This window comes from Mustela putorius, unplaced genomic scaffold, assembly GCF_011764305.1.
Source record: "Mustela putorius furo isolate JIRA1106 unplaced genomic scaffold, ASM1176430v1.1 tig00537227_pilon_pilon_pilon, whole genome shotgun sequence".
Taxonomy (NCBI): Eukaryota; Metazoa; Chordata; class Mammalia; order Carnivora; family Mustelidae; genus Mustela; species Mustela putorius.
Genome location: NW_025422368.1, coordinates 38,603,805 through 38,629,653, shown reverse-complemented (window position 1 = coordinate 38,629,653; position 25,849 = coordinate 38,603,805). Strand labels below are relative to the sequence as shown.

Sequence of the window (25,849 nt, the reverse complement as noted above, 5' to 3'; positions counted from 1 at the left end):
AATATTTAGTTAATAAATTTTAAAAAGCCTGGTGTCCCAAACACAATGGGTAAGATTATCCTCAGAGAGGAGAAGGTCACATCTTCTCTGACCCAGAAAGGATGGAAGACAGGATTAGTATAAGTTCTGATCTGCTTGGGTTGGCAGAAAGGAAAGTTCTGGTGCTCTCAAGTGATAAACTGTTTTTCAGTAAAATATGGGCCAAGGTCATATATTGAGAGTAAGAAAGGAATAGTGGCCAACAGGGTTTGAAAGTTGAAATGGGTGTTTGGACTAATTGTTGTGGTCCAAAGAGAGAGAGATATAGCTAAGAACACAGAGGCCTTCGACATCTACATGGAGTTGAAAGTTATGTATATTTTTCTTTTAAAAAATAAAACTGACTTTTTCAGAGTAGTTTTAGATTCACAGCAAAATCAAAGGCCCAGAAAGTTCCTATATGCCCTGCTCCCCCAAATTCAGGTTTCACAAAGAACATCCTCCCCAGAGTGGTACTGCCTTTGAAAATAATGACCTTCGCTGACACATCATTATCACCCAAAGTCCATAGTTTACCTTAGGGCTCATTCTTCCGGTCCTGTATTCTGTGGATTTTGACAAATGTATAATTTATACATTTATACAATGTATACATATATACAATGTATAAATTATAGTATACAGAATAGGTCCACTGCCATAAAATTCTCTATGCTCTGCCTACCCACCCAACCCTCTCTCTTAACCACTAGCAGTTACTGATCTTTTGCTCTCTCCAGTTACGCCTTCTCCAGAATGTCCTATAGTTGGGAGTCATACAGTGTGCAGCCTTTTCACATTGGTTCCTTTTACTTAGTAATATACCTTTAATTTCCCTCCATGTCTTTTCATGGCTTGATAGCTTTTTCTTCTTCATACTAGATAATTTTCTGTTGTCTTGATGTATCACGTTTATTTATCTATTCACCTACTGAAGGACATCTTGGTTGCTTCCAAGTTTGGCAATGATGAATAAAGCTTCTAGAAACATTTGTGTCCAGGGTTTTGTATGGACTTAATTTTCCAACTCATTTGGATGGATAAATACCAAGGAGTGCAATCATTGGATTGTACAGCAAGAGTAAATTTAGTTCTGTAAGACTCTGTCAAACTGTCTTCCAAAGTGGCTGTATCATTTTGCATGCCCATCAGCAGTAGATGAGAATTCCTTTGACCTATTCTCACCAGCATTTGGTATTTTTCAGTGTTTTGAATTTGTGTCATTCTAATAGGTGTGTAGTGGTATTTTGTTGTTTTAATTTACATTTCTCTAATAACATATGATGTGGAGCATGTTTTCATATGTTTATTTGCTATCTATATATCTTCTTTGGTGAGGTATAGGTTTGGGTTTTTGACCACTTTTTAATGAAGTTGTTTGTTTTCTTATTAGTGAGTTTAAAGAGTTTTAAAAAATATTTTGGATAACAGTGCTTTATCAGACATGTCTTTTATACATATTTTCTCCCACTCCTTGGCTTGTCTTCTCATTCTATTGACAGCATCTTTTACAGAGCAGATTTTTAATTTTAATGAAGTCCTGCTTATCAATTGTTTCTTTCATAGATAGTGTCTCTGCTGTGTATCTAAAGTCACCAACCATACCGAAGGTTACCCAGATTTTCTCCTATGTTATCTTCTAGGTTTTGATAGTTTTGTGCTTTACATTTAGGTCTATGCTATGCCTTCAATTAATTTTTGTGACGAGTGTAATTTCTGTGTCTAAATCCTTTCCTTTGTATCCTCCCCTTCTCTTAACCTCCTTCCGTGCCTTCAGACCCAGACCCACCCACCCTTCCTTCATTCCTTCCCTCCTTCCTTCCTTTTTCTTTTCTTTCTTTCTTTCTTCTTCTTCATTCCTTCCCTTTCCTTTCTTTTCTTTCCCTCCCTCCCTCCCTTTTTTCTTCCTTTCTTTCTTTCTTCACCATTGGTTGAAAAGGCAGCCCACTCTATTGTATTGCCTTTTCTACTTTTTTTTTCCTCAAAGATTTTATTTATGACAGAGATCACAAGTAGGCAGAGAGGCAGGCAGAGAGATAGGGAGGAGGAAGCAGGCTCCCTGCTGAGCAGAGAGCCCGATGTGGGGCTTGATCCCAGGATCCCAGGATCATGACCTGAGCCGAAGGCAGAGGCTTTAACCCACTGAGCCATCCAGGCACCTCTGCCTTTCCTACTTTATCAAAGATCATGTGGGTCAATTTCTGGGCTCTCTATTCTATTCCATTGATCTATTTGTCTTTTCTTTCACCAATACCATACTATCTTAATTACAAAGGCTCAAAGTTGGGTAGTAGGTATCCTCCAAATTTTTTCTTTTCCTTAAATATTGTAGTGGGTGTTTTGTCTCTTTATATAAACTTTTGAATTAATTTGCTAGTATCCACAAAATAACTTGCTAGAACTTGATTGGGATTGCATTAAATGTGTAGGTCAAGTTGGAAAGACTGACAGCTTGACTATATTGAGTCTTACTATCCATGAACATGGAGTATCTCCCCATTTATTTAGTATTTTGATTTCTTTCGTCAGAGTTTTATAGTTTTCCTCATCTGGGTTTTATAAATATTTTGTTAGATATAAACTTAAGTATTTCACTTTACCGGGGGGTGCTAATATAAATGGTATTATGTTTTTAATTTCAAATTCCACTTCTTCACTGCTGATATATAAGAAAGCAATTGACTTTTTTATATTAACCTTGTATACTGTGACCTTGCTATAATCATTTATTACTTCTAGGAGGGTTTTTGTTGTTGTTGTTGTTGTTGATTCTTTCAGACATCTGCACAAGAAATCATGTTCTCTTTGAACAAAGAAAGTTTTATTTTCTTCTTTCCCACTCCATATAACTTTTATTTCCTTTTTTCCCCTATTGCATTAGCTAGGACTTCCAGGATGATATTGGGAGGGAGTGGTGGGAGGGGATATCCTTCCCTTTCCTCTGATCTTAGTGGAAAATCTCAGTGTGATGTTAGCTCTAAGTTTTTAGTAAATATTTTTTTAATGAAATTGAGGAAATTCCCCTCCATTCCTAATTTGCTGAGTTTTTAACATGATTGTGTTTGAGATTTTTTCAAATGCTTTTTCTGAATCTATTGATTTGACCATATGACTTTTCTCCTTTAGCCTCTTCATATGATGAATAATTGATTTTCAAATATTGAACTGGCCTTGCCTACCTGGCATTAATCCCATTTGGTTATTGTGTATAATTCTTTCATACAATGTTGAACTTAATTTAGTAATATTTTGTTGAGGATTTTTACACCTATGCTTATGAGACATTATTGGTCTATAGTTTTCCTATAATGTTTTTGTCTTGTTTTGGTATTAAATTAATAATGGGCTCATAATGAATTAGGAAGTACTTCTCCTGCTTCTATCTTCTAGAAGAAATTATAGAGAATTAGTATGATTCCTTCCTTAAATATTTGGTAGAATTCACTAGTCAACCTGTCTGGGCCTGGTGGTTTCTGTTTTGGAAGATTATTAATTATTGATTCAATTTCTTTAATAGATACAGACCTATGCAAATTGTCTGTTTCTTTTTTTGTGGAAGTGTCTTTTCAGGAATCGGTTTCATCTGGATTATTAAATTTATGGGCGTAGACTTATCCATAGTATCCTTTATTATCCTTCTGATGTCCATGAGGTCTCTAGTAATGTCTCTGTTTTCATTTCTGATATTAGTAATTTGGGTCATCTATTTTTGTTTCTTAATTAGCCTCAAGAGGATTATTAATTTTATTGATCTTTTCAAAGAAGAAGCTTTTGGTTTCATTGGTTTTCTCTATTGATTTCCTTTTTCAGTTTCACTGATTTCTGCTCTAATTGTTAATTTTTTTTTCTAATAATCACTTTGGATTTAATTTGTTTTCTTTTTCTAATTTCTTAAGATGGAAGCTTAGGTTATTGATTTTAAGTGTTTCTTTCTTTCTTTTTTAAAATTTTTATTTATTTATTTGACACAGAGAGAGAGATCACAAGTAGGCAGAGAGGCAGGCAGACAGAGAGGAGGAAGCAGGCTCCCTGCTGAGCAGAGAGCCCCAGGCGGGGCTTGATCCCAGAACCCTGAGATCATGACCTGAGTTGAAGGCAGAGGCTTTAACCCACTGAGTCACCCAGGCGCCCTGTTTCTTTCTTTCTAATATATGCATTCAATACAATGAATTTCCCTCTAAGCACTGTTTTTGCTGCACCCCAGAAATTTTGATAAGTTCTATTTTTATTAGCATTTCATAATAAGTTCATTATATTTTAAAATTTTCTTGAGATTTCTTCTTTGACTCATGTGTTATTTAGAAATATGTTCTTAAATCTCCAGTATTTTATTTCCAAGGGATCTTTTTACTACTGATTTCTTGTTTAATTCTATTGTGGTCTATGAGCAAACATTATATGACTTCTATTCTTTTAAGTTTGTTAAGGTGCATTTTATGGCCCAGAATGTGGTCTGTTTTGATGAATATTTCGTGTGAGCTTGAGAAGAATGTGTGTTCTGCTGGTTTTGGATCAAGTAGTCTATAGATGTCAGTTATATCTGGCTGTCAGATGGTGCTGATTTTCTGCCTGCTGTAACTCCATTTCTGATAGAGGATTGTTAACCTTTCCAACTGCTGTAGAGCCTGAATAGCCAAAGCAATCTGGAGCAAGAAGAACAAAGCAGAAGGCATCACACTTTCTGATTTCAAACTGTATTACAGAGCTATAGCAACCAAAGAAGTATAGTACTGGTATAAAAACAGACACTTAGGCCAATGGAACAAAAGAGAAGGCCCAGAAATAAACCCATATGTTTACAGTAAATTGATTTTCAACAAGGGGGACAAAAATCACAATGGGGAAAAAATAGTCTCTCTTCCATAAATGTTTTTGGGAAAAGAGGATAGCTACATACAAAAGAAATTGTGCCCTTATCTTATACCATACATTAAAATCAACTCAAAATGCATTAAGACTTAAGCATAAGACTGTAATACTCCTAGAAGAAAACATAGAGAGCAAATGACTTGGCAGTGTTTTCTTGTATAAGACACTAAATGCTTAGGCAACAAAAGCAAAAATAGACATATGGACTATATCAAACTAAAATGCTTCTGCACAGCAAAGGAAATCATTAGCAAAGTGAAAAGATAACGTACAGAATAGAAGAGAATAATTTTTCAAATCATGTATCTGATCAAAGGTTAATATCCAAAGTATATAAGGAACTCACATGACTCAATAGCAACCCCCCCACCAAAACCCCCAAACTGCACTAAAAATAATGATTAAAAAAAGGACAAAAGACCATTTCTCCAAATAGATATTTCTCCAGAGAAGGCGTACAAATGACCTATTGGTATATGAAATGCTGTTCAACATCAGTAATCATCAGGGAAATGGCAAATAAAGCCACAATGAGATAGCACCTCCCAAGTGTTAGGATAACCATTATCAAAAAGTCAAAAGATAAAAAGTATTTAGAAACGTGTGGATCAGAGGTACTCCTTGTACATTGTCAGTGGAAATGTAAATTGGTAAAGCCATTATGGGAAACAGTATGGAGGCTCTTCAAACAATTAAAAATAAAAATAGAACTACCTTAGGATACAGCAGTCCCACTTCTGGGTGTTTACCCAAAAGAATTGGAATCAGGATCTCAAAGAGATATCTGTACTTTCATGTTTATTGAAACAGTATTTATAATAACAAAGACATGGAAGCAACCTAAATGTCTATGGACAATATAATAAAGAAAATGTGGTATATACAGGTAGTGGATATACTTAGCTTTAAAAAAGAAGGATATTCCATTATATGGTAATAAAAAAAATAGAAATGAAGGAAATTCTGCCATTTGCTGCTCCATGGATGAACTTCGAAGACACTATGCTAAAGGAAATAAACCAGACCCAGAAGAACAAAAAATCTATTGTCTTATATCAAAAATCAAAAACAATGGAACTCATAGAGGCAGAGGGTAGAATGGTGGTTACCAACGGCAAGAAGAATCATGGAGATGTTGGTTAAAGGGCATATAGTTTTACCTACACATAGTGAATAAGCTTTAGAAATCTGTATAGCATAGCATATATAGTTAACAACATTGTATTGTATGCGTAAAAGTTTATTTTATTTTCTTTTATTTAAATTCAATAAATTAACACATAGTATATTATTAGTTCCAGAGGTAGAGTTCAGTGCTTTATCAGTTGCATATAACACTCAGTGCTCATTACATCATGTGCCCACCTTAATGCCATTCACTCATTTACCCCATTCCCCCACCAATGTCCTCTTCAGCAACTCTCTATTTCCTGTAGTTAATTGTGTATTATTGTTTTGTCTCCCTGTCTGATTTCATCTTATTTTATTTTTCCCTCCCTACCTCTATGATCCTTTGTTTTGGTTTTTAAATGCCAGATATCAGTGAGCTCATAAGATAATTGCCTTTCTCTGATGAATTATTTTTCTTAGTATAATACCCTCTAGTTCCAACCACATCATTGAAAATGCTAAGATTTCATTTTTTTCATGGTTGATTAATATTCCATTGTGCGTGTATGTGTGTGTGTGTGTGTGTGTGTATCTATATCAATCACATCTTCTTTATCCATTCATCTGTTGATGGACATCTGGGCTCTTTTCATAGTTTGGTTATTGTGGACATTGCTGCTATAAACATTGGTGTGCAGGTGCCCTTCTAGATCACTGCATTTGTGTCTTTCTGGTAAATTCCTAGTAGTGCAATTGCTGGGTCATAGAGTACCTCTATTTTTAGTTTTTTGAGGAAAAAATTCATACTGTCTTCAAGAGTAGCTGCACCAACTTGCATCCCCACCAACAGTGTAAGAGGGTTCCCATTTCTCTGAATCCTCACCAACACCTGTATTTCCTGACTTGTTAATTGTAGTCATTCTGACTGGTGTGAGGTGGTATCTCACTGTGGTTTTGATCTGTATTTCCCTGGTGCCGATTGATGTCGAGCATTTTTTCATGTGTCTGTTGGCCATTTGGATGTCTTCTTTGCAGAAATGTCTGTTCAAGCCTTCTGCCCATTTCTTAATTGGATTATTTGTTCTTCAGTTGTTGAGTTTGATCAATTCTTTATAGATTTTGGATACTAGCCCTTTATCTGATATGTCATTTGCAAATATCTTCCATTCTGTGGGTTGTCTTCTGGTTTTGTCGACTGTTTCTTTTGCTGTGCAAAAGCTTTTTATCTTGACGAAGTCCCAATTGTTCATCTTTGCCTTTGGAGATGTGTCTAGCAAGAAGTTGCTATGGCGAGGGCCACAAAGATTAGATTCTCTTAGATTCTCTTCTAAGATTTTGATGGATTCCTGTCTCACATTTAGGACTTTCATCCATTTTGAGTCTATTTTTTGTATGGTGTAAGGAAATGTCCAGTTTCATTCCTTTGCATGTGGTTATCCATAAAAGTTTTCTCAAGAGTAGATCTTATGTTAAATGTTCTTATCAAAGAACAGGGAGGGAAGAAACTGACGATGATTACATTTGTGGCATTGTATATGGTGATGGTTTCATAAGTATATACTTATCTTCAAACTCATCAAGATGTAGACATGATATATGTGTGTCTTTTTTTGTATGTCAGTCATACCTCAAGAAAAATAACCACTTAGAAATAAAGGAAGGAAAGAAGTAAGGAAGGAAGATAGGAAGGAAGGAAGGGAGGAAGGGAGAAAGAAATTGACTACTTTATGCTACACCCTGAATTAGTCACAGTGGTTGCACAATGATGGTAAAAAGAATAAGAGCTTTCAATTGTCAGGTGCAAGGAAATAGAAGTGTTGGCATATTTTTAAGGACATTTATTGTCATAGCAGATATGAATTAGAAACCACAAACTGTGGCATTCAAGAAATATAACATTCCTTTTTTTAAAATGTTGAATTAAACCCAATTCTGGGGCGCCTGGGTGGCTCAGTGGGTTAAGCCGCTGCCTTCAGCTTAGGTCATGATCTCAGGGTCCTGGGATCGAGTCCCACATTGGGCTCTCTGCTCGGCGGGGGGCCTCCTTCCCTTCCTCTCTCTCTGTGATCTCTTTCCTTCCTCTCTCCTAATGTGATCTCTCTCTGTCAAATAAATAAATAAAATCTTTAAAAAAAAATAAAAAAAAATAAACCCAATTCTGCTTCCATTTTTCCAAATTGCTGGGTGAGACTTAATCTTAGTTTCTATTAGAGCTTTTTTCACAGTGAGATTTGCAATGGAAAATGAGGAGATTGCTTTCGTGTTTGCTTGAAATGGTACTCCTGATATGACCGTGTCATTGTCAAATCCCTGAGACCCCTTTGACCCCCTTTGGCTGCTTGGGCGTTTCTATGTTAGATTTGGGCATGAGATTGTTTGCTGAGACTAAGAGCTCTGTAGCTCAGAGTGGGCCTCATTTAACTGAGAGGCTCTGTCTTGCCTCTTGGGTGCAGTGAGGGAGGGGACCAGAGATATCCACTATCTTGGGTCACATAAAACTCCACCCTACTCCTGGTTTTGGATTCTCCCTGCCAATTGGGTTTCTATTCTTTCCTCCCTGCAAAAACTTCTTTCTCCTCTTCTTCCCGAGCACCTAGAGTAAGTAATTTGCTCAGTAGGCAGGGCTTTCACAAAGTTATCTTTAAGTAACCTCTGCTTCTAACCTTAAGAATTCTCACTGCAAGAGAACACAAGGGCCTGGCTACACTTTTGAAATAGGGAAGGGAAAAACAAGGGATTAGGATCAGCACAGATCACATTCTTACCAAATCCTTTTTAGAAGTGAAAACAAAACACCAGTTAATTTTCAGTAAGTTATCCTTCCATGCTATTCAGGGAAGGAAGCTGGGAAACTGAGGAATATTTCACGTGTTTTGAAAGAAAAATAAACATGTATGGTTTCAGTTCAGGTATGTGCATAGATATATTTTCTTTTTGATAAAAGAGAAAGGAAAAGATAAAGGGAGAACAGTCTAGTTATCATTTTGGTAATTTCCATTTTACATATACATCTCCATAACCTCACATTATTGGATAAAAACACTTTTTGTTTAAAAGACTTTTTTTTTTTCTTTTTAAAGAAAGACTTCTGGTATTAGACTCCCATGTTATGATTTTCTTATACAGGAGTGGGTAAAATTACCCCCCCCCCATTTCTTCTTTGTTCTCTATTTGATAATGCCATTACTGCCCACACACATATTCTTCCTGCTTGTGCAAGCAAAAATATGATCCTAGAAATATGGAATTTTAATCCCAGGATTTAATAAAGAGCAGTAGCTTCAAGAGAGTTACATCTTTTTTCTGGGAGTAGTGAAATGTCAAAAAAATGTGTTAATCTCTGTTTATTACTTCTTCCATTCTTTATGTAAGAATGGATCAGCAATATTTGACCTCATAAGAAAGGGATAAAATTCATGGGGATAAATAGCACTACCTGCATCACTGAAAGGAAGGGATTAGTGCAGAGTTTATTCTTTTCTCTTTGGAAAACCTAAGGTGAAATCAATAAGTGGTCTGATCAAGGGGAGGATTTCTTAGGCTCCTGGCTGACCTGCCCTTCTGTCCTCCCTCTCGTTGTCCCATCTAATCCCTGTGATTGAGAAACCTCTTGTTTTTTACAAAATTCCCACATTCATTTGGCATCAGATCCTTTGGGTCATCTTTAAAGACTTCTAAACTTTCCATTTTGAAACATGGTGACTTTGATTCTGAGGGAGGCCAAGAGAATGGTTTTTTCATACTGTTTCTTAGCTTTTTCTCAGGAACAGAGAATTAGATTTAATTTTTTGGCAATACTACTTCATAGGAAACATTATATTCATCCACTGGGGTGCACAGAATGTCTAATTATTTTTCTTTGTGATGTTAGCAATTGTTGGTGTTCAAGACCTAGATACATTTTTCATTATGAGTTGCAAAATGGTTTAGGTAAAATGAGATATTTAGAAAAGTCTCTGAGATGTTTAAAATACTATGCAAATATAAAATTTCATCAATATTTGATTTTCTGAAGAAGAAGGAGGAGGTAGAGGAAGAAGAAGGGGAGGAGGAGGGGAATGGAGAAGAGGAGAAGGGGGAGAAGGAGGAGCAAGGGGAAGGGGAGGTGGGGGAGAGGAAGGAGGAGGAAGAGGAGGAGGAGGGTGAGGAGAAGACCCATATAAATTAAAAATAAAAAGTAAATAGACAAAATTTCTCCTCAAAAATGGTTTGAGTTGAGAATGCTTTCATCAAGGAGACAGCAACTGAAAGATAATTTGGCTTCTGAATCAAATATAGGTCCATTTACCCTCCTTTCCTCTTCCCAATCACCATTTAAGGAATTTTGGAGACAGGAAGAAACCCACAGTAGGGCTAAAAATGAGAGGGGACATCATCAATAAGAGTTCTGTACCATCACCCCCCACAGAACATTGATTTTAGCAGTTATGGATGAGAGTACCCTGGGGGAGTTGGAGAGTCCAGTGGGGAAGTCCCAGCACACTGTGTGGGGTGGGGGAGATCTGAGAATAGATGCACTGAAGAGGGTTAGAAGAATATTTTCACTTTGCTTTCATCACTCTCCCCCAAGGTGGCACAGTTTGGTGCCAGCAGAAACCCCCATGGCCTGTATTTTTCCCAAGAAGGGAAGTGAGAACTTACTGAATGAGTGCCCCATTAAAGTTTGGCTTGGTCATGTGACTTGCTTTAGCCAATAGAATACAAATGGAACTTACATACTCTTCATTTTAGCCAAAGCTTTAAGAGCCCTTGCTTGATTCAGCTGTTTCTCTTTCCCCTCTTCCACGAGAATAGTTTATACTCATAACTTACATTGAGGGAGAATCTGTTATTCCCATTTCTTTGGGAGGAATCTGAGGCTGAGAGGTTAGGTACCTCTCCTTCTCACTCAGTGGGTGAGGAAAGGATGGAGTCTGAATTTGTCTCTAGGCAATCTGGTGCCTGTGTCTAGACTTAAACCACTGCACGATACTGCCTGTCTCCAACACATTCTTTTATTTATTTATTTATTTATTTAAAGATTTTATATATTTATTTGACAGGGGAGAGAGATCACAAGTAGGTAGACAGGCAGGCAGAGAGAGGGAGAGGAAGGGAAGCAAGCTTCTTGCTGAGTGGAGACCCTAGGATCATGACCTGAGCCTAAGGCAGAGGCTTTAACCCACTGAGTCACCCAGGCACCCCTCAACACATTCTTTTATTTCAATTATTTTAGTCTCTTCTGAAGTCCATTTTTGATGTCTTAGCTGAGAGACAAAGACAAATATTTCCGGTTTCCTCTCAAAAAATCTCTCTCTAAACAAAGGGTTCCTAGACCAATGGATGAGTTTTTTCTTGGGGTCTCTCAGAATGTAAGCTATTATCAGTTATTCCCTTTTTGACTTTACAGGTAATATCCACAGCTGAACTCTAAGTAGATTTGTTACACATCTGTGTTCTTCACATTATTTAAAATAATATAATTCTTTATGTGAACATGTAGTTAATATTTGATAATAAACAACAGAACAAATGATAGCTTGAACAGAGTCTTACATTTATTCAACAAGCTTCTTTGATGTCTGTTTCACAGAGACAAACAACTCCATTTCTTTTAAATAGAAGTACAGGACAGGGAATCAGCAAAATACAGAGCCTACTTATGACTTCAAACATTGCCATATTCTGCATCTATAGAAAAAAGAGAAACATAGGAAGGTTGTGGGATTTTTCTCAGGAAGACTCCCTCACTTGAGCCTGGGGAGCAGAGGGGACTAGAACAGAGGTTGGCACACTTTGGCTGTGAAAGGCCACATGCTAAATATTTTGGATATTACAGGCCATGTGGATTCTGTCATAGCTGCTCAACTTTTGAAAGCAGTTATAAAAAATAATGTAATGAGTGTGACTCTGTTCCAATAAACACTTCATTTTATAAAGATAGACATTGGGCTAGACTTTGTCAGAAGGAAACAAATCAGCTGTGATGGAAAATGTTGCCTAATAGAAAGAGCTATCTTATCAACAAATGAATAGCAACATATGAGCAAACAATGCTTATTGATTTTACTGATAATGGTGTGAATAACTGAAGTTGGAGTCTACCTACAGAGTAAGTGCTTTTCTCCACAGTTTTCTGTGTGAGAATGTGCCCAGTGAACAGACTTGGGTGTAGGAAAAAACTTGTAGAGAATTTTAAATTTAAAAGGAAGTTTAGGGAGCACGATTCCTGTGGAATGATGGTCCTGGCCTGTGACCTCTTACCTACGCTGCAGGAGGCAATGTACTCAACAATGGCTGACTCATCTGAAGGAACTGTTGGATGAAAAGAGACCCCCCCCCAAAAAAAATCTATAAACTGGAGCCCATATTAAGTCTGTCCACTTTACTTATGGGGAAAAGTACATCATATCAGGATTGTCAAATATACAAGTGTTGAACAGGATGGTTAAATTATCTATATTCTAACACTTATTTTTCATAAACTGCTTTTCCTTATTGTATTATCATTGTATGTGTATTACACTCTCTATGTCTCTAAACTCTTTGAGAGCAGTGACCAAATATTATCCTTCTTTTTAAATTTCTAAGTTTCTGACTCAACAGATATTGATAAATTGGTTCTGATAATAGTTTCTACACTATGTATCTCAGAGCAGAGAGACAAATGGATGTACTACTGACTGGATGGACTAAAACCAGGGTCTACTGTAACAACAGGATGCATTTGTTGGCTCTGGGTTGAGATTCTGTAGTTGTTTTGGTTTCCTTTGACTTACATGTCTCAAAGTAGTCATAGACTAACAGTCGCTAGCTTGAGGTCTCTTACGGGATGTCTTGCAGAACCATGAAGGAAAAGCTGAGTGTCTGATTTGTTACCTGAAAGGAAAAGTGGGAGTAATGATGAAGCTAGAAATCTTCCTTCCCTTTTCCCTGAGTAAGTTATATTATTTTTTGTTCTCTGATTCTTATACATTAGGGTCTTTTACATGAGCAAACATTTATGGGTGACAAGATGAGTTTTATTTTCTTATTTTTAAAAATATTTACTCATTTATGTTAGAGAGAGAGAGACACACACAGAGAGAGAAAGTGCGGAATCAAGGGGAGGGGGCAGAGGAAGAGGGAGAATCCCATGCAGACTCCCCACTGAGCCTGAAGTGTGATGTGGGGCTTGATCTCACCACACTGAGACCATGACCTGACCCACCTAGATGCCCCCAAGATGGGTTTTATACACAACTTTGGAAACACTTTACCATGAACAAAATTCCCCTGATTTTCTCCTAAACACCTGAGACAATCCATATTCTCCTGTAGTCTTCTGTATGAGATTAACTCTCTGAGCCCATGTGAATGGTTTCTAAGATGCAGAGGTACCATTTGTAATTATTGAACTATTCTACTTGTGTGCCAGATAAATAATTTTTTTTTTGCTTTATAGTCAGATTTGAAGATATTCATGAGGTTTAGATTTTAGTTTCTCTTATAATATAGTGATATATTAGAAATGTTTACACTATCATTGATCAATCACCATGTGACATATTTATTCTTTTGGGGGAGGTCTTCAAAATAAACCTTCTGTTCTATTGGTTTTCTACTTGAAATTTCATAGAAATACTCATTTTCCAATTTTAACATAATTAAAGAGAGCAGTAGACTCCATGGATCTAAAGGGAGATTTCTCTTCTCTTAAATCAAAGGAACTTCCTGGAAGGGTGCTACTAATTACTGCTTTCCTCATACTACTTATTTTCTAGTGAAGAGACCCACTTAAAAAGACCACCAATATGTATAGTGTCAGCCAAATGTCAGAACTCTTACCTGTTCCACATAAATGAGGACATGGTTATTCCTTACTTCCATCCTGCTCACATGGCAAGATCTCTCAAGCTGAGGAAATTCAGAAAATTTAAAAAGTTAGAAAATGAGAACAGATTGTAGTAAGGGATAAATGTCTAATGATGTCAGGGGAAGGATTCCTATAAATCATTTCCATGATAAAATAACTGGGTCACATTAAAGACATAAAAGATGGGTGAGGGGGAGGAATCAGATTTGGATATGGGCAACATTATTGTGTCTTGACTGTGAAAAAACCATCTAGCTTTCTGTGAAGAGACAGAAGCCAGGTATTTTCAGATCAAGATTTCCATCATGCTTCAATATCCAAGTAACAATTAGACACTCTGGCATGTGATGAATCTAGTTCAGATTAACTTTATCACTGCCAAAATTTTTAGAGCATCTCAGCCAATTTGGTACTTAATCATCGTCTGTCTTTCTTGCATTGTTACAGTAAAATAAAGTTTCATGCCTATGTGCTTTAAATCCCTAACTAGCCAATGCACAGCTCAAGGACAGGGGCTTCTCTTGGGTTTCTCCAGTACCACAAGAGTCCCTTAATTAGAGACAAATAAGCAATTACTGAAATGAATTTGCTGGGTTTTGGAAAAATACTCTTGAGGCAGAACGCTATAAATAAGGCTTTGATATTGATATGGTCTTAGTTTGAAGATACAGAGTATCCTTTTGTATGAGATCTATTAGGCTTAAAACACACCTACCATTTTTACTGTTGGTTTCAAGGGGATAAAACCGGACACTGTCTTCATATCAACAGTCACCATATTGGAAACAGGATGGCTCCCTGTGTAACTGTAGTGTCAAAGGAAAAAGGAATTAGGGCTTTGTATGTGAAAGAAAGCCAGAGTCCCTCCTTCAAGACCTACCATACACATGCCTAGCTTCTTGAAATTTTCTGTAACATTTTAATTACTAGAAATCTCTGTTCCATGGACACGTATGACATTGATATTTGGAAACCTGAATGTACATCAGATCTATAGCTTACTAAAATAATAAATGTTCAAGTCTCAGTCCAAAACTATCAAATTAGAATCTTTGGAACGGAAGCTTGGTAATCTGCATTGCCAGTTTTTGGACACTCCATTTATACTATACAGTTTTTATTTTGTAGGTATTTCTTTTCTATTTTTTTTTAAAAGATTTTATTTATTTATTTGACAGAGAGAGGTCACAACTAGGCAGAGAGGCAGAGAGAGAGGAGGAGGAATCAGGCTCCCTGCTGAGCAGAGGGCTCCATGTGGGGCTCAATCCCAGGACCCTGTGACCTAAGCTGAAGTCAGAGGCTTTAACCCACTGAGCCACACAGGCGCCCTATTTCTTTTCTATTTTTAGTTAACCTGAATGCAGCATGTCTCCTGAGAAGTTCCAAAGTGTTGTGGGATCAGATAGACTCTTATGCTTTATACTTTGCATAAACCCATATTTACTAATTAGGGTGGTTGTCTGAAATACAATTCATTTTACGATATCAATATCATTAGCAGTGGACACATAGTATTATATGCTGTTATGTTTTCTTAGGATTCCTGTAAGTTATTTTTTAGTTAAGGATTTTATTTATTTATTTATTTTAGAGAGAGAGAGAAATAGAGAGAGAGCATGTGCGAGCAGGGGGAGGGGCAGAGGGAGAGAGAATCTGAAGCAGACTCCATGTGGCGCATGGAGTCCATTGCAGAGCTGGATCTCACAATAGCGAAATCATGACCTGAACCAAGAGCTAGATGCTCATCTGGCTGAGCCACCCAAGAGCCCCAAATTTTTATAGGTTTTTGATGGGTTATTACAGGGCAATTTCTATATTTTACACTTAATTTATACTATTTAATATTAACATCTGCTATTTATGTATTTGATTAGAAAAATAATAAAATAGAATTTAATTATTCAGAAGAGGTAAGGAAGACTTACTTCAACCTAAAGTACAAATCTTTGTGGAAAGTAATTAAAAAATATTTTATTAATTTATTCAACAGAGAGAGAGAGCATGAGCAGGGTGTAGGAGCAAAGAGAGAGGGAGAAGCAGGTTCCCCACTGAGCAGCATGCCTGGTGTAGAGCTCAATCCCAGGACCTGGGATCATGACCTGAGCTGAAGGCAGTTGCTTAACCGACTAAGCCGCCCTGGCACCCGAAAGTAACTTATTCTTCAGCAATGAGTTGAACAAAAATTTGTGCAAAAGTAGGAATTTATTAGAACATTTGAATGGTCTACATTTTTTATTTGACAGTTTAAGACCAGACTTTGCTTTTAAATGTTCTTAAAGTTACTGAAACTTTAAGACAAAAAAATTGCTAGAGAAAAGGATCACTTTGTAATGTATACAAGGCTAACTTCATTAGTAGATATATCAATTTTAAATTATATCCACCTAACAGCATAGCTTCCAAATATATTTTTAATTACTAAAGTTTCCAGATAGCTTTTAGACTCAGGATTATGTAATTCAGTCAGAAGTCTTACTTGACATTCAGTGAGAACTGGAAGCTGATGTGAGCTTTGGGTCCATCACAAGTATGGGGTACAGTCTGCACCTCCAAGGCAAATGAAGAGTCCTCCTTCTCTGGAAGAATATTGTATATCACGGATGTCTGTGGAACACCAAAAACACTGTCAGTTTCTCTCCTTACCTGGGACTCCTCATTTTTTCATCATTCAACTTTTCTTATTTGCCCTTTACTTGTCCAGGAAGGAGAGATCAGAGCTCCCCTTTCATTCAGTAAGGTTAAACTTTCCCACGTAACTGGAGTCTTACTTGAAGATACACACATCTGTCTCCAGTCACTGTTATAGAATATTCACTAGGCAGCTCTGGCAATGAGACCTGATGCTGCAACAGGAGGTTGTTGTTGTCCACTTGGAAATTTGTGACAAATGCCTGTGAGTTCTGGATGGTCACCTGGGCAGCTTTCCCAGTCCTGGTGCAGGTGGCTGTTCCATATCTGGATAAAGCCTGGAGAGCCACCACTGTGTCCTGGAAATGTCAGAACCCACTTCCACAGAGTAAGTTTTTGGTAGCAGGGATTTCCCCCCAAAGTCTGTGTTGGTTACCACGATGGGATGCTGGCTTTCCCCTTGAAGTATACACCTACTCATTGTTTTTCCTTTCTCACTGCCTTTCAGGCCTCATCAAACTTATGCTATAGTTTCTGTAAATGAAATACAAGATTATTGATTTGAATTAGCCCCGCCACTTATTTTCCCTTATATTGGTTTTGTCCTAAGGGATTATTCTCTCTTTCTAGAAGATGCAGCCTGCTCTTTTTCATCAATAGTCCTCTTGGCTTTATCTTTCAAAGACTGGTCAAAAAATCAGCAAGCTAGGAAAAAGAGTGACTGGTGTTAATGTAGATAGAAGAATGAGAGAAACTGGCTACGAGTAGTCATATGAGACAGCTGAACTTTCCCAACCTTCTTTTCTTCTTTTATACAGCTTATTTTACATTCTCCACACCTAATGTCTCTGAAAAACAGAAGTTTCCCTAGGTCCATCCTAAATATTGAAAGAAGATTGTAGGAGTGAAAATTCAGATTCTCTGGATGTTTAACAAGAAAGGAAAATTCCAAGAACTTCAGCTTTGAAAAGGAAGCTCAGTTTAAAGAGAAGGTCAGAAGGGAGTTCACAGGGTAGGTAGAAAGGAGTGGAGAGCCTGAACAGGACTTCTTAATCATTCTAAGAAGATCAAAGTGAACTCCACTTGGTCTACTTTCATTTAAATCGTACAATTTTCTGGCTCACTTTAGATAATTTCTTGTTGGAAGAATCCTACAGATTTAGTCTGGAGCCTAGAACACTATTTTCCACTTTTTTTAAAGATTCATTTTATTTATTTGAGGGGGTTGGCAAAGGGAGAGGAAGAGAGAGAATCATAAGCGGACTCCCCATTAACGATGGAGCCTGATGTGGGGCTCCATCTCACAATGCTGACATCATGACCTAAATTGAAATCAAGAGTTAGAGGCTCAATTCTGACTAAGCCACCCAGGTGCCCCTCCTACACGGATTCTTAACCAGGGGTGATTTTACCTGGTCTCAACTGGGAGTAGGGTGTTATTGGAAAGGACAGGGGTGCTGTTAAACATTGAAGAGTCCAGGACAGCCCCTCACAACTAACCATCTGACCCAAAATGTCAAGAGCACTGATATTAAAAAACCCTAGAGTGGGGTCAATGACCAATGTGCGGAAGCTTTAGAGAGGAATGATGTTTACAGTGAGTAGCCAAATCGACAGGATATTAACATAGTACTTAGGGAAAAGTGTTTTTTGAGAATGTCTTAGATCTTTCTCTTCATATTCTCACTATCCTCAAATATCCCTAAGATGTAACAGTCTCTTATCTTTCCTCATTAACTGCTGTATTTTCAAGCTTCCCATGTGCCAAGTGAATCTAGAGACTGAAGAAGACTATTTGGGAACCACAGACCTGGGTGGAGGAGAAACCCCCGTGGGAATTTTGTTGCTTTGTGATCCACTTCATGATGCACGAGGCAGAAGTCAGCTCCTCTGAGGTTGGGGCGGGCTGGGCCATGAGGTTAGCTAGGAGCACATAGGACATCATCTCCACCTCAGATGAGGGAGCCGGGGGTTTGTAAAAATGCCCCACTGGTGCCCTGAGTTTCTGAGGTTGCTCCCAGTGGACTGAGTTGTCTTAAGGGTGAGAAAAATGAGAGAATCCTGATTACTAGTAGATGATACGTGAACACATACCAACCCATCCCTGCTTCCTAAAGCATTTCTGTGTCACTTTAGAGATTCAGGTATCTCCTAGGGTTCTTGGGTAGTTATGATATTTGCTCTCACACTTCTGGGATTTCTGTATTTATTTCTTTTTCACAAATTTCTTATAGTCTTTTCTGCAGCTAATACTTTAATGAACTAACTACTTTGAAGGTCTTGCTTCAGTAAATATTTCCCTCCACATCACCCAGCCCCTCCACCACTTTCTGGGTCATTGATTTCCACTTGTTTTCCTGTGTGGTCAGACTTATTCAAGACAGATAGATACATAGAGAGGTAGATCAGCAGACGGACAGACAGGTACATAGATGGGATGGATGGATGGACAGACAGTTGGATGGAGAGACAGAAGACATATAAACAGAGAGAGAGAGAAAGGCACACACACACAGAGTCATCTAGTAGAAGGTAATATACATTCAGTTTTTCTAATCTGTTTCTAGTACCTCTCAGTACTGAGAAAAAAACTTAAGAAGGAAAATTACAAACTTACAATGGTCCCTTAGCAATACGAGAGAGAAAAAGATGCTTGGTGTATCAGATATATAAAAAAAAAAATCAACTTCCAAGTGTTCTCCGTTCTGCCACTTATTAGTTGTTTGTACCAGAGATGTTTATCCATGCTGAATGTCATTTCCTCCTTTGTAAAAAGAAATGAATAGCTTTCATTTGACAGGATTGTGTTAAGAATTAAATTGGCTAATTTATGTACATGCTGTGAACTCATAGTTGAAAGTCAGAATAGATTTTCTTTTCTTATCAAGTGTCACCATGGTTCCTGCCATATTGTTCCCCAAAGGTGTTATAGGAACCATCTTGGTGTTTGTAGTTCAGCTGTCTCTGGTAGCCTGGAATGGAAGGTTCAAGAAGCACAAGAAGTGTTATAGAAAGGCAGACCACCCATAAGTGCAGGCTGATGCAGCCAGAAGCCACAGACATTGTACGGTCTCCTATCTGACATGGTTTTAAGAATATTATGGATATGCCATAATACTACATTTTATTAAATAGAGGGAAAATCATCATTTCCACAAAGTCACCATCATTAGCTTAATATCTGGTTATATAATTCAAGTTTAATCGGGAAAAGTCTCAGAATAACAAAGTAAACTTTTGTCTCACCACTGATTATATAGCCAAGGGCCTTGGACTTGATTTCTGGAGTCAACTGTTGGGTTTCATTCAGATAGTTCAAGACATAGATGTTAGGAGCAAACAGGACCATGTTTTGTTCTCCCTAGCCATAGGGCATATGGAGAAGACTCAGTATATTTTGCATAGCAGAACATAATATGTCACCTAGGGAATGTGAAAAATTAGATATCAGAGTAATTTCAGCTCTTAAGAAGACCAAAATTATTTTTTAAAATATTTAATTTATTTGTCAGAGAGAGATCACAAGCAGACAGAGAGGCAGGCAGAGAAAAAGGGAGAAGCAGGCTCCCTGCTGTGCAGAGAGCCCGATGCAGGGCTTGATCCCAGGATCCTGAGATCATGACCTGAGCCAAAGGCAGAGGCTTAACCCACTGAGCCACTCAGGCACCCTTAGACCAACATTATTAAAGACAAATTGTTTTCATATTTAGAGTCATAGACACCATCATTTAGGTAAGAGGAAATTTATATTTAGAGAGTAAGACTTCCAGAATCCTAAGAGAGATAGATGCTATTAATAAGTCACAATTTATTTATTTATTTATTTATAAAGATTTTATTTATTTATTTGACACAGAGAGAGAGATCACAAGTGGGCAGAGAGACAGGCAGAGAGAGGGGAAGCAGACTCCCTGCTGAGCAGAGAGCCCAATGCGGGACTTGTTCCCAGAACTCTGAGATCATGACCTGAGCTGAAGGCAGAGGTCTAACCCACTGAGCCACCCAGGTGCCCAATAAGTTGCAATTTAAAATATAAATATTGGAGTGCTCAAACCGTTGAGTGTCTGACTCTTGGTTTCAGCTCAGGTCATGGTCCACAGTTGTGAGCCACACATCAGGCACCATGTTCAGTGAGGAGTCTGGTTGAAGATTCTCTCCCTCTGCCCCTCCCCTTATTCTCTTTCTCTCTGTCTCAAATAAATAAACAAATCTTAAAATCCCCCACAAATATATAGATATAGGTTTATAGATTCAGATGTATGATAGCTGTTCTTTTGTCCCAAGTTTTCCAGGTGCAAGATGACTCACCCAAAAGTGAGAAAGAGGCTCTGGCAGATTCTTTGACCCACATTTGGTGGGAGCTTCAGGGATAGCTGCTCAGATAATGCAGTACCTTTGGAAACAGATAACCCACACCAGCGTATGACATCTCTTATTGTAATAGAATGTAGTGGTTCGAGAGGGGCTTCAGATCCATACTTACTACCTCTGTACCATGGGTGCATTACTCAACCTCCTCATAGTCAAACTTGCCCATGTGATGATTCAGTGGAAGAATGCATGTAAAACACACGTGCATTAGAACAGCCCATGCAACACTTGATGTCTCCAAACAGGTGAGCAGTTACTGTTGTGGTTATTATCATATTTAGTCATATTATTGTGTCTCCTTTAGGAACCCTGGGTCTGAGGAATAAGGACTTTGACTTAAGGTGAAATTACCTTTAATTGTACAGCTCTTCTTGGCACAAAATGACTTCCAGAGTCCTTTCCCCTCTCATTTTACTACGTTCTGGGTAGCTCTGCATGGTGGTTCTCTCTAAAAGAAGGTGTGGGAGCTGATAGGATGTGTAGTTCTTTGATCTCATTGTCTAATCCTCTGATTGTATTGTTCTCTGCTTTTTATGTTTTAAATTGGTCCTTCTCAAAAGACAAGAACAGTGTCAGATATACTATGGATGTAGAACTAATACTAATATGGTAATGTAATTTAAAGGCTACAGCTGTTTCCTTTTTTTTTTGTTTTTTTTAAAGATTTTATTTATTTATTTGACAGACAGAGATCACAAGTAGAAAGGCAGGCAGAGAGAGAGGAGGAAGCAGGCTCCCTGCTAAGCAGAGAGCCTGATGCGGGCTCCATCCCAGGACCCTGGAATCATGACCTGAGCTGAAGGCAGAGGCTTTAACCCACTGAGCCACCCAGGTGTGCCCTGCTACAGCTGTTCCTTAATGAAATGATAAATCCCTAATGTAAAGTGTTTTTTTGTTTGTTTTTTGGCCGTGAAACAATTTTTCAGTAAGATGAGTACAAAATGCTGTATGTTTCATCACTAACTATTTTGGAGAATATCACCATCATTCAACCTTATTAAGACTTTGCTGTCTTTCTACCTAGACTATGACATTCTGAGCTACTATGTCCTTATTGGTTCATGAGCAGTTCCTGGACTATGGAGGTAAAGGCTAAATGTGAACTGAGCAAGCCCCAGTGTTGGTCTTGTCCATACCCCAAGGACATAATAACCCCCTCTCTTGGGCTCAGTGTCCTCTTCTGTAAAATGCATATAAAGAAATACTTATTGCTATGTCAAATTTAAGAGAATGTTCTAAAGATAAGGGGAGATAACATGTATGGACATCCATTGTAACTTGACATACATGTCCCTGGGAGGCATTATTCTCACTCTGATTATGAAGATGGACTCTTTTTTTTTTCTTAAAGATTTTATTTATTTATTTATTTGACACAGAGAGATCACAAGTAGGCAGAGAGGCAGGCAGAGTGAGAGGGGGAAAGCAGGCTCGCCGCTGAGCAGAGAGCCTGATGTGGGGTTCGATCCCAGGATCCTGGGATCACGACCTGAGCTGAAGGCAGAGGCTTTAATCCACTGAGACATCCAGGAGCCCTCTGAAGATCGACTCTTACCTGAAGTGCAAATTATAGAGTTGAAAGTCTTTGCTCAATACCTTCAGGCTCAAGTTGGGGGGTGGGAGGAGAAAAAGGATAAATGTCCAGGTTTTTGAAGGATAACCACAGGTTCATTGCTTTGAAGGGTGGGGTTCATCTTAACACCCTACTTACCATCAAATTATGATAAATCCATTAAACTCTGAAGAACCATGGAGACCAGCAGAAGAGAAAATGAGGGATAATAAGGAAAGATAATCAAAGGTAAAAAGTGTGAGAAATAAATGAATCTTAGAAGAGATGGAGAGGTCAGGAAAAGGGACTAGGTCTGAAATAATTCGTAAGAAAGAGTATTTATGATAGAGACTATGGACTCTGAAAAACAACCTGAGGGTTTTGAAGGGGCTGGGGGTGGGAGGTTGGGGGAGCCAGGTGGTGGGTATTAAGGAGGGCACGTATTGCATGGAGCACTGGGTGTGGTGCAAAACAATGAATACTGTTATGCTGAAAAGAAATTAAAAAAAAAAAAAGGAAATTTCTCATTTATGCTAATAAAGAAATATATCCACACAAAAAAAGTTAGCTAAAAAAGTTTGCTATAATACTTTTAGGGCAGGAAATTCCATTAGTCTTATTATCAGGTGGATTGTGTGGGTACAGTGTTAATTATTCTTTGTTAGTCCAAGAATATGGTCATGCTGTTTCTCACTGTTACTATTGTTACAGTCTCAGGAAAATTTTGAAGTGGTTCAGACCAACTTACCTCCACCAACAAGGTTTTGATGACCGTATCTTTTCTCCTGATTTCAGGGACCTCAGCAATTTCATTTCCACACAGCTCTGGGGACTGCACTGCCTCTGCGCTCACTGAGAAATTCACATTCCCTAAAACAGAGAATGTGGAAAAAAACGAGCAACCATCTTGATAGCAGTCCAAGCCATTCCTAATAGCTGAAAATGACTTTTGCTCTGTAATCGTCTTGAAGGGCTGCCCTTTAGACTTACTACCAGCTGGAATAGGAAATAAAGCTGAAAAAAACCTCAAGGCTAATGGACACGGAGCATTCCCGTGCCCAAGTACAGTGATTATGGGGCCCAGGTGCAGTGGGAGTACTGGGAGGAAAACACTGTGGGTGAAATCAAAAGAAGAAAAGACCTAACTTTATGGAATTATATTTATGGGAAACAAAAAAGCGAATGTGGTATCAGTAGTGTTCAGATATCCACCACCCTTGTCCACCTGAGAACCTTTGGTGGAATGTCACTTACCCAGAGTTTTAGGAGTCATCATCCAAACCAGGGTTTGCTGCTCATTTGCACAGATGTGATAGGTTTCTTCTCACTTCTCATTTTGGGATTGTAGGAAGGCTGGAGAAGCTTTCAGTTCCACACTGACCTATCACTTGCAAGGGAAGTAGAGGGAGAGAAATTACCAGAATATGTTCAGAGAGACAATGAATGTGCAGAATTGGGGCCACAAATGAGGTGGGGGACTAAATTGGGATTTGGACAAAATGATGTCGTATAAGCTCATGTATGCTTTGAGAAGTATGAGGATGCAATTATGCAAATCAAGGATGATCACTTACTAGGAGGATCTGGCCTTTGCATTAGGGTAGACTGGAGAACTCTGCAGATGAAGCAGTGGGCAGTAGGGAAAAGAAGCAATGGTATAATTGCCCTTGGGAGCAGGACCTACTGGTTTCTGCTTGTCAGGTTTAAACTGAATCAGGAGCTGAGGGAAAGAAGTTTTTGATTCTCTTCACCCTATTTTTCTTACCCGGATGCATTTGGGAAGGTAGTTGAGGACAGTGGTCTTGAGTGTGAAGACCTCTCCGTGGATCACAGAGTAGGGCACTGTGAGCTCCCCAAAGAAGGGCTGGAAGGTTCAGCAGGAGGCAGGAAGAATGAGACCAAGTCCAGTGTCATTGGATAGGCAGAAGGCCCCTGCCTTCCACTCAGTGATAGTACCAGGGCCTGTTACTCCCACTTTGGCCACCCCTGATGAGCTGGGGGAAGATAGAAATGTGAAGAACAGAAAGTGAACAGGTGAAACATCTCTTCTCAAGTGAGAATCAGTATGTGCACATGTGTCCACTAGGTAATGTATTGGCAAACTGAGTTGGGAATACAAAAGGCACTAAATGCTGCCTCTTTCCCTTATCAACATGTCTATACTTTAAAGAAAAATATTTGAATGTGATTCAGTTTGGTTATTAAACTTCCCTCACTGTTGTGTGATCTCATAAACCAGCATACTTAAGGATCATGATCTAATAAGCAGACCAATAAATTTATATAGCTTATTGTGTTTATGTGCATGTTCTAATATTGTTTATGGAAGTCTCCCCCAATGGCATTAGGCAATCTAGCATTTGGATACTTTTAGTACCCATATCTGTTTTCTGGCAGTCTCAGGAATAATTCTTTCAGAATTGCTTATCTCTGAGACAATTTTACTAATGAACCCAAATAATAAAATAAATAAATAAAATAATTTATATAAAAATAAATAAATAAAACAATAAATTTATCAATTAAATATAAATATTAATAAAAATACTAAAATTAATAATAAAAATAACTAATAAAATAATAAACAAACAAACGAATAAATAAAAACCAAATAATAAAAGAATTTTTAAAGGCTCATCCTGAAAGGATGAGATGTTAAGATGATTATTTAGAACTTTTCAGAAAGATTATTCTTAGAGTTGAAAATGCTGAAGAACCCACATTCCCTCACCCACAGCAAATGGAGGAGAATGAAGGTACTTACCCTACCATCACCCAATACCAGATCCAGGTCTCAGGGAAATAAACCCATACTGTTTCAGAGATTGCCTCTGAACTTTGCATATTATTTGCGGACATATTATATGAGTGAAATTGAGGACCTGCTGCTAAACCTGCTATAAAATTAAGGGAAAATTACAATCAAGTTAAAGAAAAAGCATCCATTCATTTCATGGTGCCAATGTAAGATTTAGAAGAGCAAATTTTTTTATAGTGATTCTGTTTATTGAAACTGTAATTCAAATGCAAACTTCCATTTTACATACTCTTGCATTAAAATAAGCAAATTTCTTGCTGCTAGTGAAAAAAAATAACCTCACAATGCTGTGTGCTTTGCTTCTATGCAGAGGGGAAGAATCAGATCTATTAGTCTCTTCTTTTTTAAAAAAATTATTTTTATTAACATATAATGTATTATTTGCCCCAGGAGTACAGGTCTGTGAATCATCAGGCTTACATGTTTCACAGCAGTCACCATAACACATACCCTCCCCAATGTCCATAACCCAACCACCTTCTCCCTACCCCCCACGCCCCAGCAACACTGTTTGTTTATGAGATTAAGAGTCCTCTATGGTTTGTCTCCCTCCTGATCCCATCTTGTTTCATTTTTTCCTTCCCTACTCCCCAAACCCCCCACCCTGGCTCTCAAATTCCTTATATCAGAGAGATCATATGATAAATGT

At 38.0% G+C, this 25,849-nt stretch overlaps 1 protein-coding gene and 1 pseudogene across 3 annotated transcripts in view; one reads left to right on the top strand and one right to left on the bottom strand.

Annotated features, from left to right (window-relative positions):
- Positions 1 to 25,849, top strand: part of KLRG1 (killer cell lectin like receptor G1) — a 371,299-nt gene that overhangs the window by 155,810 nt on the left and 189,640 nt on the right. The gene's annotated exons all lie outside the window — the stretch shown is intronic.
- Positions 12,802 to 25,849, bottom strand: part of LOC101687156 — a 48,095-nt pseudogene continuing 35,047 nt past the window's right edge.